The sequence below is a fragment of the Bacillus rossius genome, chromosome 1 (assembly GCF_032445375.1).
Source record: "Bacillus rossius redtenbacheri isolate Brsri chromosome 1, Brsri_v3, whole genome shotgun sequence".
In the NCBI taxonomy this organism is placed as follows: domain Eukaryota; kingdom Metazoa; phylum Arthropoda; class Insecta; order Phasmatodea; family Bacillidae; genus Bacillus; species Bacillus rossius.
In genome coordinates, this window is record NC_086330.1 from 88,253,192 (window position 1) to 88,269,547 (window position 16,356).

At 41.3% G+C, this 16,356-nt stretch overlaps 1 protein-coding gene across 8 annotated transcripts in view; it reads right to left on the reverse strand.

Moving 5' to 3' along the window:
* Positions 1-16,356, reverse strand: part of LOC134539334 (ribose-phosphate pyrophosphokinase 1) — a 108,559-nt gene that overhangs the window by 42,063 nt on the left and 50,140 nt on the right. The window lies entirely within an intron of this gene.

Here is a 16,356-nt window from a genome sequence, read left to right on the forward strand (position 1 = left end):
TCCAATCAAGTGGAAGAGAGATGCCACGCATGCGTACAATGAGCATGAAGAGAGATGCCACGCATGCGTACAATGAGCGAACAGAACACATCCGTAGTGGGACATACGTAGTGGGACACTTTTTCGTGCATGCAGCTGGCGTTCATCGAAATCGCTTAATTACTGTGAGTAATTAATTATGCATAAGAACTGTTTGGTGGTGTTGGCATATGGACGTAATCTGTGAAAGCACTCACCGATGTCGACAGCTCGCTTGAGTCACGTGACATTGACTAGGGATACATTCCGTTAGCGGGGTTTAATACTGGCGGGCTGGAGGCCGGGCTTTATGACCTTCGGAGGGACGACGACAAATTATTATTATTATGTAATTTAACGATCGTCCATAGATTTTCAGCACAATCGGTACTGTTATTTAAAAGTAATGTTGAATATTAAATTACGTTTTTAACGAACGATGGTGTTTTACAGTTACACATAATAATTCAAATTACACCCGGGATCTTTTGCACAAAGTTTTAAAATATATTGTGCCGTCGTCCGGGGTCTCGGGCTCGAGTCCCGGTGCGGTTCCTAGCGGGAGTGGCTGTTGCAAATGTAATGAGTCCGGGTGGGCGCCAGACTAGCTCTGGTGCTAGTCGGTAGTTGGTTCGTGGGGTCGATTGCCCTGCGTGGCCCACTAGGACCGTCGGCGGTGTTGCGTGGATTTAAGGAATTCCCTACTCGGCGGTGGTTGGGGATAGCAGGTTTAAAGAAGCGTACGCTGAAGTGAGGTAATAAATGACGTGCGTCATTTATTCAGTCGACGGTGGCTTTGGTGTAACTTTGTTGGCTACACGCCACGTCGTACAACAGGTGACGTCACAAGATACAAAAAACTACACAATTACACGCAACTAAGTCTGAAAGTCACTTAATAAACGTGGCACAGGTTTACAAAAGAAATGTTACACGAGGATGCGTTACACAAGTTTATGAATGTTACGTGGAGAGACGCGTTGCACAAGTTTACAAAGAAAATGTTACACGAGGATGCGTTACACAAGTTTATGAATGTTACGTGGAGAGACGCGTTGCACAAGTTTACAAAGAAATGTTACACGAGGGTGCGTTGCACAAGTTTACAAAAGAAAATGTTACACGAGGGTGCGTTGCACAAGTTTACAAAGAAATGTTACAAAGTCACTAATTATTCCGTATTATCGTGTCCCTAGGCGTTTCTGAGCCTGGCTGCTCAACGAGGGGTGAGGGTGATTGGAGGCGGCCAATCCCGTAAATCTGCGTATCGAGGCGGTGCTCGCGTCCACGGCAGTGGAGCGCGGACCGCAGCTAAATTCACTCAAAAGTTCCCTTACGGGGAGTGTCAGTGCCGGAGCGACTGAGTTTAACCAAAGTTCTGTCCTCGGGAGACGGCCCGTACCGGATAATGAACCTACCCCGCAGACCAAGTGTGGTGCAGGGGGGGTTTTAGATTTATGCGGCCGGATTAGGTCCTGGACCGAAAAAACTGGACCGGGTACACACAGAAAGATTATTAAAAAGGGGTTTTAAGAATGACTATATTTACCAGAAGTGAACTCGGTGTGGACAAAGGATGATGTCTCTCCGTGGGACGTGCGTCCGCCCCGGTCCACGAGTCGCGCTGTACTGACGTCATGTCATGGCGTCCGGCCGAGGCTCGGTGGCCCTCGCGCCAGGGTTGACCTCATTACGTTAGTTTCTGATATGATATGTTAATAAGAGAATTTAATGATGTTAAATTCTTACATTAATTATAAAAGCTGAATCAAGGTCATTCGTCCCTTCTACGAATTGAAGTTATTATATTTAAGAATTATTATATTTAAATTCTACGTCACACCAGCGACTGTTCGTCTCTTGCCGGATTGCTCTGGTGGGGGTAATGACGCAACACAAGGTTTGAATAATTATGTCATAAGGTCTGATTGACTAATTCAGGCAGAAGGCCGCCAGGGGAACACTCACACACGTATTGCCGTAGTTACACACGTGAGTGCCTGGGCACTCCTACGTCGCACTTCCGTTAACCAACTTCAAATTAATACGTAACACTGATTAATAATCTATGTTTGTTTTTTAACGTGGTTGGTTGTGATGACGGTCTGTTTATTTTGGGGGGGCCGGGTTCTACCTTGGTTGCTGGTGGCTCGCCTGACTCGGGTGGGCCATGGCTAGGGGCGCGTTCCATTAGCGGGGGTGAATACTGGCGGTTGCAGGTCGGGCTTTAGGGTGGCCTTCGGTCGGACGACGTCAATTGTAACACATTATTATAAATAAGTTTGGTGTATTTGGGATGCGTATTTGTTATAAAATCGTGTTATAAAAACGAAATAATATTATTCCCCCACCGTGAACAAAATTTTTATAAATATATAAATATATAACATCTGAAACTATTATTTTAAATATTGCCTCGTGCGGTTAGCTGACTACCAATCCAGGTTGGAGGCGGAAGTAGCACGCCACTTTGGATTCAGAAGCAAACTGTCAACGCAACATGCCCTGACACACGTCACCGACCAAATCACAGTCAACTTCACCCAAATGACCCATACCGGCATGGTGTTGCTAGACCTGAGTCGTGTATTCGATACTGTCCATCACCCTAGCTAGCCTATTTGGGATTCAACCCTGCCCTTCGTTTCATCCTTCACACTTTCCCAGAAGCCCGTACGTTCCGCGTCCAAGTGGAAGGGTCCATCTCATTAAGCAGAATAATTACGGCAGGAGTCCCACAAGGGTCTACGCTTTCACCTCTATTATTCTCCCTTTACACCCATGACATTCCTAAGCCCCCCGAATGCACGATTGTCATGTACGCGGACGATACCGCGCTGATGGTAACACATCACTATCCCGTTCAAATCAAAGCAAGCTGACCTCGGCCATCCGCACAGTTACATCTTATTTTACATCCTGGGGCATACTCCCAAACCCCTCCAAAACTGAAGACATCTTATTTACCAGACGATGCCCCCATCTACCCCCAGCACTGTTTGTGGGAAGCGCTGTGATCAACTGGAGCGATTCAGTGAAATACCTCGGTGTTACACTGGATCGCACACTGCGCTTCTCACCGCACTTCTCGTCTGCCATTGCCCGGGCCTACCGCGCATATAATTCGCTCTCCTCCATTCTCCGCCCCCAAAGGCCTTTACCAGACCATGAACGTAAACACATCTTTAAGGCGTACATTGTCCCTATTTTACTTTATGCCTCAGTAATATTTGCTCATGTACCCGACATCCGCTTTCACCAAATAAACACATGTTTTAATAAACTACTCAGATCAACACTCGGGAAATACAAATATGTAACTAACATACAGCTCCATGCCCTCGCAGACAACCCACCACCACGCTCAATTGTAGCACAATACGCAGACAATTTCTTCAAGAAAGCAGCACAACACCCGTACAAACTTATACAAAACATTGGTAAACACAATATCACACTCCCACACCCACACAAACTCATTACTGACTACCACACCGGCAGGCCACCCTGACTGGGCATACCAAGTGAAAAACCACCCAGTGCCAAGTGCTACGGACGCCCACCACAGTGCCTTTGACATCGTCCGACCGAAGGCCACCCTAAAGCCCGACCTGCAACCGCCAGTATCCGGCCCCGCTAACGAAACGCGCCCCTAAACATGGCCCACCCGAGTCAGGCGAGCACCGCGGAACAAAGGTAGAATCAACGCCCATGACTTAATCGACCAGACAACCCGAGTCCCGTACATTATAAATTCAAATCACATTAATGATCACATCACTTTTAATTAACAACCCCGTGCAAGGGAAGTGTGACATAGGAGTGCCCGGGTCACTATTGTGTGTTTTTTTAGTAATACAGTTGACGCCAACCGCCGGTGCTCCCTCTGGTCCGCAAAGGTCGTTATGCCACAACAACACTTGCCCCTAAGTGCATCGAACACGCCCGAGCGTGATGTCCGCCGAGTGTGTGAAAGTGCGCCGCGACGAACACCAAAGCAACGTCAACGCCCGGCCGGGTGTGGCAATGAGCCTAACTAATTATATATAATTATTTGTCAAATTAAAACAACTAAATTAATAACAATTTAAAAGAGGATTCATGTAAGGGAAATTATGTCTAATTGTTTTATAAGCATACATTTTGTAACTTGTCTTTAAGTCCAAAACTGGCCGGGTCAGTTTTCCCGCGTTTCACGTGGTTAGGCGCGAGGCCGCAGGGCGGTCTCGCGCTCAGTTACCGTCTGGAGCTCGAAGGGGTCGGGCGCTCCGCGAACGTCGGGTCATCAACTTTAGCATCTCTTCAACATTTCAGCAATAGTGTAAGTTTCGTAAATCTTTTAATCAACTCGGCGCCGACCCCAACCCAGTCGCACGATATTTCGTGCGACTCTTAATTTATTAAATTCTTCCCACAAGGGAACTTTATTTTTATACGTAAATCCATGTCCAGTTTAAGGACCGCGTAGTAGTGGTACGCAATTTTCGGCTGATTAGCCAATTAATCGTTATCGTCGTAGATCCTCCGTAATAAGCGTTGAGAATAACACTGACTAACTTTCGTCTCTGAACTTTCTCCATTTTTATAGTGCAAAGTGTAACGTGTATTTTAGTGACTAACTTTCATTTGCAAGGGACTTTTACGTGTACGTCTCCAGTTGGCGTGTCCACGTAATTTCTGAAACGTTAATATTTCGTAGCAGGCTAGACTGCAAACCATCCTGAACATAGGAACTTTTCTACGTATTTATCAGCTCGCCTAAGTTGAGGCAATACCAGTTTCATTTACATGCTAAACCTTTCGCAGGGACGAGAAGCCACTGTTTCAGCCTGTCGATATAACTTTGCAATCTATCTTGGTCGCGCGAACCGTCACGTATAGAGATACGCGTGTCATAGCGGTCCGACAACGGACGCGGCCAGTATCGGGACGATTGAGTGTATCGATACTGAATAAAGTGCAGTGTCCTGTACCTCGTTTACTATTTATTTACAAGGCATCCTGGGTGGCCTGAACAGCCCAGGTAATTTCCGAACCAAGACGCACTCCTGCCTGCAGCCACGAGGCCGAACCCCCGTTAAAACCCCTGAGATCTTTTACAACGTTAATAATTAATTACAAACTAAAACAGGCAGCGGGAGTGGCGTCACAGTTGTGAGTGCTCCCCTGGCGGCCTTCAGCCTAATTTCAATAACGTAGTGTGTAACTTAATTAAAACCGCCCCAAATTTCCGTGTATCATTCGCCACTGGAGCAGTCATCAAGCGACGAACAATCTTCAGTGTGACTCAGATTATTCAAACTTATTTCATATAAACTTGTTAAAACTAATTTCCAAAACATATACCTATATATTAGGTTAATTGCTAATTTTTAATGTGTGAATTTAGAGTCACTTACATTTTGTTATTAATATAATATTTTACGAATAACGGAACTTTAGAAACCTTGGCGCGAGAGGATGCTCACACCTCCCCTCGCACCAGGGCCAGATTCCAGTACTGAGCGACTCGCAGACCGGGATGGAAGTGCGTCCCACGGGTAGCCATCAACCATAGTCGACACTGAGTTCATTATGGTAAATATTGTCACGCACCAAAACCTTTTTTAATCAACTCCCCGTGTGTGTCCGGTCCTTTTACGGTGTAGGGCCTATCACAGCCGCGTAAACATAACACTCCCCGCACAACGCATTACGCGGGGCAGTGAAATATACGGCACGGGCCGACTCCCGCAATAACAGACTTTCAGTTAACTGCCGAAGTGCACAGGCACTGGCCACATCTAATTGAAGACTTTAATTAATTTCAGAGTGAGCCGCGGTCCACGCAGGTGGGGCCCGCGCGTCGCCGTTCGCAAATTACGGGATTGGCCGACTCCAATAAAACTCTCCCCCTCAACCACGACTGGCGTGAGGACTAATTTTAGGGACGGCACGTCAGAGCGCCTAGTGTAATCATAATGTACTTTGTATAAGGAAATAGTGTAACTGTAACCGCAAGTGTAATTGCCAACATTAATTAAACGACCACTCCGCTCACTCTGTGCGTGACATGTAAACGACAGTGCAAAAAAGACTCGTGTACGTTATTTGTGGAACCTCCCCAATCCAGTTAGGGATCAGCATGCTATGCTGTGTAGGGCCAGTAGTGCATCAGTAATCAGGGACCCCTAACATCACGACCACCGCCGCCGTTCCTAGTGGGCCACGCAGGGGCATTCGTACCCAACGAACCACCTCGTGGTTAACCACCGAGTTAGCCTGGCACCCTCCCGGACACGTTTCACGTAATAAAACAGCCTTCCCGCTAGGAACCCCGCCAGATCTCGAACATGAGAACCCGGGCGATGGCACCGTAAAACCACGTCACACATGGACGCCAACCACAGCGACAGTGAATGTGTATATAAATGTAAATAATTAATATATTCAATTTAGTAATTTAGTGTAAACCTTGTTTCATTCAGTGCAACCATGAACCAAATAAACGCCAACCATAGCGACAATAAAAGTGAAAGTGTAAATATAGATGAAAGTGTAAATATAGATGAAAGTGTAAATATAGATAAATGATGTATATAAATATATAACTCAGTGTAAAACCTTGTCCTTTCAAACATCATATAAATACCACAAACATTACGCCAATTGCTCCAGACATATAATGAAAGTTTTATAACTTTTTCCTTCAAAGACAATCAATTGATACTTCTGTTCATCTGTATATAATATTTAAAACCAATGTTCACCTTTTAAATTGTATATAATTTTTGGCAAAAGAGCACAGAGAGCTGGCATGTTAAGTGTATCATGTAAAAGTGCTAATGTATGAAATAGACATAATAAAAATATTTTTGAATTGAATTGAATTGATCAATCCAAAGGTTGACATATCAAATCCCCGCCACCGCTATACTTTCATTTTTGTACTTGTAAAAATAAATATGGCGCACGCGACACTACAAAAGTAATAAACATATTTGAATTAATGAGTGCAAATAAAAGTAAATTTATCAATTAAATTGTAGATTTCATTTCACTCCTTCTTTGTATCCATACAAATTAGTGATAATTCAATAAAAATGATTCAATTTTATTCATAAAAGTATGCAGAGGTAGATTTTATCATACACAAGATAGAAAAATTAAAAAAAAAATTACTTCCTCAAAGAATAACATATTTTTAACGAACAATGGTGTTTTACAGTTACACATAATAATTCAAATTACACCTAGGATCTTTTGCACAATGTTTTAAAAAATATTGTAACACATTATAAATAAATTTGGTGAATTTGGGATTCGTATTTTTTATTAAATCGTGTTATAAAAACTAAATAATATTATTCCCCTACCGTGCTTCTATCTACGGTGACCTACGCGAACCGATTGAAACGCGATATATATCAGCTATCGCGGGAACCAGGCACGGCGAGTGCAGTAATAATAGGTTATGTTACAATTTACTAAAGAATTATGGTGATTCATATAATTTATGATAGATATTGATTACAGTTTACTATATGAAAACTTGTTCATAATTATATATTAAACTTTAGGCCTATAGCTAAACACCAGTTTTTAAAATTAATTACAAGTCATCTAGACGTGAACTGTTTCGTCGACTGTTTATAAAGTGTAGTGAAAATTTAATGTGGTTTTCATTGCTTATTACAACAAGAATTTCGGCAATAAAGAATAATTATTCTTGCATTTAAAAAATATGATTACTAGTATAATTTCAAGTGTTTATTCTTTTATTATTAAAATAAAAATGATTTAATTTTATTCATAAAAGTATGCAATCATTTCATCAATGTTTTGTTATGACGTCACGTTAAACTATCGTCCATAAACCGACTTTAAAGAAAAACAAATTTTTTTTTTTAATAAACATTGCTAATCATTAAGGCAACATATATGTATTAAAACTAGCAATATGTGAGCCTAAATTTTAAGATATTTTCCACATTATTTGATTTATTATTTGTCTTAATACTATCAAGGACGATTAGTAATATTAAGGACTATTATAAAAATTAAAGAGGATTCAGAGGAAACAAAAGAGTCAACATTGGTTTCTACAGTTTTATGCATTGACATGGGCTGGTCTCCGATAGAGGGGTGGAGATGTGCAGACGTCGTTCTGTTGCTTTGTTGATGATGAAAACGTTGTTTGTCCGGCACCATAGGTGTGCGCAGGACTTCAGTATTGGTGGCAGGGCCGGAACTAAGGGGGGGCATAGGGGGCATGTGCCCCGGGCGGCAAATATCAGGGGGCGGCAAAATATGAAAAGTGGTTCACTAAAACAATTTGAAACTAGTCATTAAAAAAGTTTTGAAAGTGTACATAACGCAACCAATAAGTTAGCCAAGAAATTAAGAAATTCTATTTAACTTGATTATGCATAATTTGTAAATATATTCGTACTTCAAATGCGTTACTTCACTCTAAGAAACAAGTATTACCATAATTCGTGGTCTGGAGTGAGTAAAACCACTGCGATGAGAGCTGGCATCTCAAGGACCCGTTGCGCGGGTGATCACTTGGCTGAGCAAGATGTAGCCCTTTGTCTGATAAATACCCTCATTTTTCCAGCCCCTACTCAGTCGCACCTGTGTTTTCGTACCATGTGCGTCTCTGCCTGAGGACGGGAGCAGATAGCAGTTCCCGAAACGTCGCATGTTTCTGTTTTGGAAAAACTATTGTGTTTGTTTCGTCTTTTCGTTTTGTCGTGTTTTTGTCTCGTATCAACCATTGTGCTGAATTTTTTTGGGTTCAATATTTTTGTGTCGTCATCATTTGTGGGGTTTTTTCGTTCTCTTAGTACATTTTTCTTTGTTTTTATTTGTTTGTTGACCATATTCCTGTTACGGAATATTTTGTGGTGTTTATATCCTGTTGACAACAGAAATTTTTTGCTTAATTTGTGCTTTTTGTCTTTTGGTTATTTTTACTTATTTATTTTATTTTTTAGTTTCCTTCTACAGAAAAAGTGCTTAGCAATGGCGTATGTCAAAAAAACTTACATCAAGTAGGTAATGTTGGAAGTCATTGACAAATTAATTATGGAACTGAGTAACAAGTTTAAGGCTTTGGAAAACATTAACAAAAAGTTTGGATTTTTAAGTGGTGTTCAAATTCATAAAATGGAAGTAGAAGATTTAAATTAAAAGCAGCAGAATTAGGAAACACAGTGCCGATTTTAACAAAAAAAATTCGTATTTGAAATTGAAAGTTTTAAGCACCATGCATTAACAGTAGACTATGAATTAAAAGATGCTACAGCATCAACAATGTTGAGCCTTATATACAAAAATAAACTGGAGGAGCCACATCCTAACATTACTACTGCTCTGAGAATGTTTCTCACCCTTCCAGTTACAAATGCGTCAGGTGAAAGAAGTTTTAGTAAACTTAAAATTATTAACAGCTATTTGAGAAGCACGATGGGCCAGCAGAGATTAACAAATCTAAGTATTATATCTATTGAACACAAACGAGCTGCTTTGATCAATTTTGATGATATTATTAACACTTTTGCAGCTAATCATGCTCGAAAAATTAAATTTTGAATTGAATTTCTTCGTATGGTTATTAATACAATATTATACTTAATTCATAATCACATGTTCCTTATGTAATTTTAGTAATTAATAAACTTATTGGTAAGACATTAATTTTCACTGTTGTGCAAACCATAAACAATAGTTTGATAACAGTCTGTTTCATTATAATAAAAAAATGTAATTGTATTAGTTTTCCAATTAGTGTACTTGATAAATAGAAGTTCTCAATTATGTATAAGTGAATGGTATCATTTCAACCACCGATTCTAATGAAAAAGGGTATTTTATAATGTTGGTAAGGAGGGGGCGGCAAATTAAGCTTTGCCCCCCCTAACGAATCTCCTAGTTTCGGCCCTGATTGGTGGTGCCAGATTACACAACAGCCCTGTCATTCACGGAGCCCGAGCCTAAAGCTAGGGGTCCGGGGGTCCTCCCCCGGAAAAATTTGGATTTGAAAGCGCAAAATGGTGCTATTTAAGGTGTTTCCGAACAAAAACATTAAATACACAGATGTAAAAATTTTAACATTTTTTATGACAAATTATGGCTTTGAACGTTATAATCACCAGGAAAACTACTAAACTATTTACAGTTTTAAGCTTTGTTGAGCCATAAAGTAAATTGCACAAATTGTTTGCACGGAATTCATGCTGGTGGCTTTGAAAAACCGTACTTACATGTTTTCTGAAGATGCCAAATAAATGCTAGAAAAAAACATGCTCAAATGTTAAGTTTTAAAATCAACATATCAAGGGAGTTTTTGTAACATACCTTAAATATGTGAAATATTAAAATAATAAAAACACACAAATAAGAGTAGGCAAAAGGTTTAACTTTTTGGAATACAACAAAAATGTTTTGTCGGCGACTGCATATAAGTCATCGAGTAAGCCTATCCTTTTAACTAACTAAACTCTCTCTATCTTTTTTTAAATAAACCCTGGCGGACGGCGGCTATTATTCCGTGCGCCTGCCGAGTGGAGTGAACAGTGGACACCGAGCGCGCATTCTATGCAATTCGAGGTGAGCTATGAGAAGTATTTACATTTCAGAAGTTTCGTAGCCGCGGCCCGCGTGTACAACACAAGTAATTGCAACTGGCTTGTTTCCGTGTGTATAGTTGGTTAGATTGATAATTGATATACTGATAGTGTTATGAGCACATATCTGTAACTCGACACGATTGGAAAACATTTTTTTTTTTTGGAAATAATACGGATTTTTGTAAGTATGTATTATTTCTGCTTGTAAAAAACAAAAAAACGTTAACCCTAATGGTGGTGCCAAGGCACCTGTGGCACCTACCGTGCGCACGCCTATACCGGCACCAGCTCTGTGGAAGATCAGCCTCAAACTCTGAGATGGCAGTGGACTGTCCGGTCCAGTGTGGCTGACTCAGGATGCACCCACATCGGAGAGTTCTGTGGTGGCAACATGCCAGCTAATCCTTTATCCAAGTGTTGCGGTCTCATGAACACGCACCTCCAAAGACACACTTCGTTGCTATAGTAGGTACTAGCCTATTACTATTAGAGGACGACTCAGTTGTAAGAGATGACTCATAGAGCTGTGTTAATTAGCAGGTATTTTATTGTAGGTTTAGGTAAGGGCACTTCTAAGTTCCACTACCAAACACACACACACACAAACTATACAAACACTTACACTAGGTCCTTGCTTCCAGCTCCATACATAAACTAACAATATATAAAGAAACATCTACTGGAATGGATAAGTGATAAGAAAACAGGCACTAAATAATTGTAGATCGCCTCCCGACCACATTTGGCATAAGCGGTAGACTGGGCTGGACTGGAAACCAGAATGTCAGGATGCCACTTCCACAGACATGGAGCATACGAACACAGCTGCGGAATGTTGCGAACAAAGCTGCGGAGTGCTGCGAACAAAGCTGTGACCTGGGATTAAATTAAGGAGCAAGGAGGTATGACATCAGCATAATAATAGAATATTAACTTTAAAAAAATACTTGTCCATTTAAGGTAGCATTCACACATCAATAAGTGGTGAAAATTTATTTTCCCGTATTTACTTTACGACCATAATTGAATGTCATACCTACTCAACTTGTGCTGTGCCGCATCACGAACACTGATGAGTTCTATCAGTTTAGTACAGAGGCCATATTCTTACGCTGAAGGAATAATTCCGCTCACTGAATTAATTAATTATTTAATTCCGACAGAGATTAACTAAACCCTATTCTTGAAAACTCACTAGCGGAATTATGTATCGGAATTACGTAACAAACTGTCGGAGCTATTTTGCCACCTCCTTTGCTGGCTGAATCACAATTCCTATAGAGATTTTAGGGCCGGTTGCACCATTGAAGATCGCTGGTCGATCCGAGATCATACGAGGTAATGAACCAGGATCGTCACACAAACGGATTGCACCATTCGAGTTCACCTTCTGACAGAGGATTGAGGTGAACCTCTGTTTGAACCACCGAAATTGATGGTTCAGAGCAGTTGGATCCGAGATCTTGTGTATTTTTCGTTGGTTTGTTGTGTTTTGTAGTCGTGTTCCCATAGATACTGGTTTGTTTACAATTGATATTTTGATGGGCTACAATAGTTTACAGGAAATTTAGGCCGATATATATTTAGGTATGCCCGAAGTACGGTAATTGTCATCATAATGTTATTAAAAATATGATGCCAATTCTTGCCAAGCTTCTTCCTTCTGCTTACAAAACATGCCATAAGTTCTCTTACACTCTAAAATATCCAGTCTTTCTTGCACCAAATCATGATTTTTTTCTTTTTCTGAGAAAATTTTTTTTGGTATGGAAATTTTCTTTTCCATCATCATGTGTACCTGCGTGTACCCCAGTAAACTCACAACCGACCACAAGTTTGTAATAAATAAACAAATAGGCTTGTATGTAAATATCACGATGCCATCATTTACAGCAAGAACTACAAACATGCTAAATAAAATTCTCTATGACTAGACGTAATTCAGTAGCCAATAGAAAACTTGCTTTCATTTTACAATCGATCTTTACCAACCTAAACCTAGATCGTGAAATCGAATGTCTGAACTCGTAAGTTCACTTTGGTGCAACACATTGTGCTGTTACATGACTGTCCCACCCACAGAAAGTGTTTTGTTTTTATTATAATTAACATTTTTTAATTATTACTATTATTTGTTGACATTTTTATGTTTTGTTCTATTGTTGTGTATTTGGACATATCTACGACTACCATACTCTATGGCGTAGCCCAAGTGACTTTGAAGTTCAATTAGCAAGACCCCTCTAGGGAGCAATTGACTTAAACGGCAAATTGAACTTTTTATACATAATTTGCATAACAAAACTTTCATTGTTGAAAAATCCAGTTTTAAATTTAAGACATTTTAGCATATTAAGTTGTATTGTTAAGTGTCTGTATTTTGTTTTGATGTGATAATTAAGTCAACAATCGGTGTGTCTCGGCCAATGAGAGGCCATGTTACTTAAGATATGCGTCGTTACTGAATTAACGGAAAAAAGTCTTGGAATAACTACGGCGTTGGCTAGATAGCCCGGGTTTCAATCCCCTAAAAAATCAGAAATATCTACGAGCTAAGTAGATCATCCTATTACTAGGATGTTTTAAATCGTAGCGTAAATATAAATTACATATTGTTTAATTAGGGCACGTCCTGTATGACGTGTAATCAGGAGTGAATAACCGTGAGTAAAATACCGACTCATGATGCTATCCTGAGTGAACTGTTTTCAGCATACACTGTCGTCGTACCGACCATGGCCGTTAAGCCCGTGCTCCGCACCGCCAGTACCGTATCCCGTTTTCGGAGCGCGCCCCTTGCCCAGCCGGATTGAGTCAGGCGAGCGCCTCGGGCGTGACCCCAATAGACATAATGAAATTTAAAGGTACGGAACCCCGGAGGCTCGAACCCATAATTCCATTAAGGGAAAAGCCATTAGTACGAAATTACTAATTACCCGACATGTAATAAGTGCGTCGTAGCCACTCCGGGCGAGTACACCACGCACGGAGCAGACAACAAACCTCATTAACAGTCACCGCGGCCTCTGGCCTTAATTAAAATGCCCGTGACTATGATCAAGTCAGAATAGGAGAAATCCCTCTAAAACAATTCGCAGTGAGACAATATGTAAGTAAATTTACAGTCGCCAACTTGATGTCACAATTTAAATTATTAAATACATTAAAACCATTGTTAAGCCTTAAGCGCCCAATTACCAGGTGCTACATTTTAATTGGCACCTGGAAAATGTTTTAACTGGTAATAGAGTAAATTCAATTAATATAAGTTTTTTGACGCCGACTCACAAAGAAGAGAAAGTTTCTCTTCCTTGCGAGGCGGCCAAGTTCGGCAGTCTCCAACCACTCTGCGCCGGGAACAGACGTGTGTCCGTGGGCAGCATCCAAGTTTTCTTTCTTTGATTATTTTATTCTGTACTAAATCCTTAAATTTAAAACCTTTTATTAATTCACCGCTGCCCACGTCGACTCGGCGCGTATTTTACGGAGCCAAGCCTATCCCGACCGTCTTCAGTGTGATACCGCGCTACGTATCGTATCACAGAACGTACGGTACTGGCCGACTCCAGCGAAAGTGTTTATAGCCGTGCAAATGCCTGCCGGCTGCACACACGTAAGTGTTTCGCCGAATTTAGGAGCCCGCTCATAGAGCCCCCCCTGCACCCGTTAACTTTCGGTGCTGGCAGTCTCCAGCGAGAATCGACCCACGTCCCGCGAGACTGCCGCGGTAACCATTGTCACGTAGTGTTGTGTTTAGTGCTGGTGAGAATTTTTGTAGCGGGACCAAACCGCGGAGCGGACTTGTAGAGTGTACCGTGTACCCACATGGACCCCCGGTGAAACTCCCAAATTAAATGTATTCTCGCCAACTCGTATATCATTTTCCGTAATCTCCCGTCCTCCACACGGCCGAGCGGCCTTCACAGTCAAGGTAGAACCATTCAGGTTACATCCAAGCCGTGTACCTGGCGGGGCACGCTGGGGCAGAGTGCCCACGACCCCACACCAACGGCCTAGCAGCCCGCTAGCCTGGCGCCCCTCCGGACAACAAGAGCATCGCGACGCCCGTAGCGCCCGTCAGGTACCCCCCGGACCTTTTCACAGAGGTCGGGTGACGGCAACACATAATTTAATATTGCCGACGAACATATAAACATTGAATTTTACGCCGAACGCGTTAAAGACTTATTGAAATAAACATTTGTTAAAGCTAATTACGTATCTTGATCTACACTTTAATTAGTTCTACACCCAGAGGTGAAATGAGACGGAGTTCTCACGATGCTCTACCGCAATTTACGCATTGAATTCAGCCGCGGTACATTGAAATTAACTTAAATTACGAACATAATAAATAAACATTATTATTTTATTTCACACTAATGTACGATTCTAGATTGAGAGCAACAGACATAATTACTTAATTTGAATTGTATGAACTTTTGTTGTGTTTTATCATGTGTGCAACATACTTCCAGTTATTTAAGAAAACATTATGGCATACCACTGGTCCAACCAATAAGCATATATATTTTATTTGATTAAAGATTAATTGTTTTAATCTTATGTTACCTTGTTGTTATTTTACAGTCTATATGTTTGTTTTTCCTTAATGACCTTAATTTAAATGTTGCTAATCTCATGCTAACCCTAGATTTGGAGTGTGAAATTATTTTAACCTTTTTTTTTCTTATGTACCACACTACATAAGGGTGGCGCCCAGAGACATATTTAAATTTAACCAAAGAGTTCATACTCGACAGAGTAATTAATGTCCAGAGAGAACTACTGTTGATATTTGATATTTATATTTAATATTATTATTTATGACAGTTTAGTTCAGATAATAATTCAGATGGTTCATGAATTTGCCGTCACCCGTGGTCTTGGCTTCGAGACCTGGGCGGGGCCTAGTGGGAGTTGGTGGTGTGTGGGTATGTTCCGGTGGGCGCCAGGCTAGCACAGTCGTTAACCAATGGTTTTGGGCGTGGATACTTTCTGCCCCGGCGTGGACCACTAGGCCTTCGGCTGTGAGTGAATTTAAGAGGGGGGTTTTCGTAGAGCTAGTATCCAGTACTCTCCTTACACAATATAGTACACTGATCACTAGCTGGAGGGGGCAAGCAACACTACGGAAGAACACAATTGATTACGTTACTAGGTTTTATTCGGGGCTGACCCCTTTTGCGCTGTGAGCACTGAGTTAAGGCCGGGACACACATATCCGCACCGTGTCCGCGCCAACACACTGCCGAGTGTTGGACGTGCTACGGCGAGAAAGAAAAACAAGGCATTCAAACGTGTAAGGACACACACCACCGCACCGCGTCAGCACCGTCGTGGTGCTCGGAGACCGCGCCGAGGCCGTGCCGTCGCAGACTAGTTCAGTTTATTTTTTGACGGTGACGGTGCTGGCTCGTGCAACATGGAGAGCGAAAAACTTATTGAAGAAGTGCGGAAATTCCCTGTCCTGTACGATCAAAGTGATGAAAAATATCGGAATGCCGAATACAAGGAAAGGGTGTGGAAAATCATTACCGAGACACTGAAAGCACCAGGTATGTTAAATGTTTATATTCCTTCATTTTGTTTTACAGCTTAAAGCCGAGGTCGCAGGTCGAGGTAAATAATGGCTTAAACACTAAACTGCGAGCGTAGCGAAAACCATAAAAGAAATCTTAAATTTCAATTTCTAACAGTTGGCAATACAAATTTGAAATGTTTT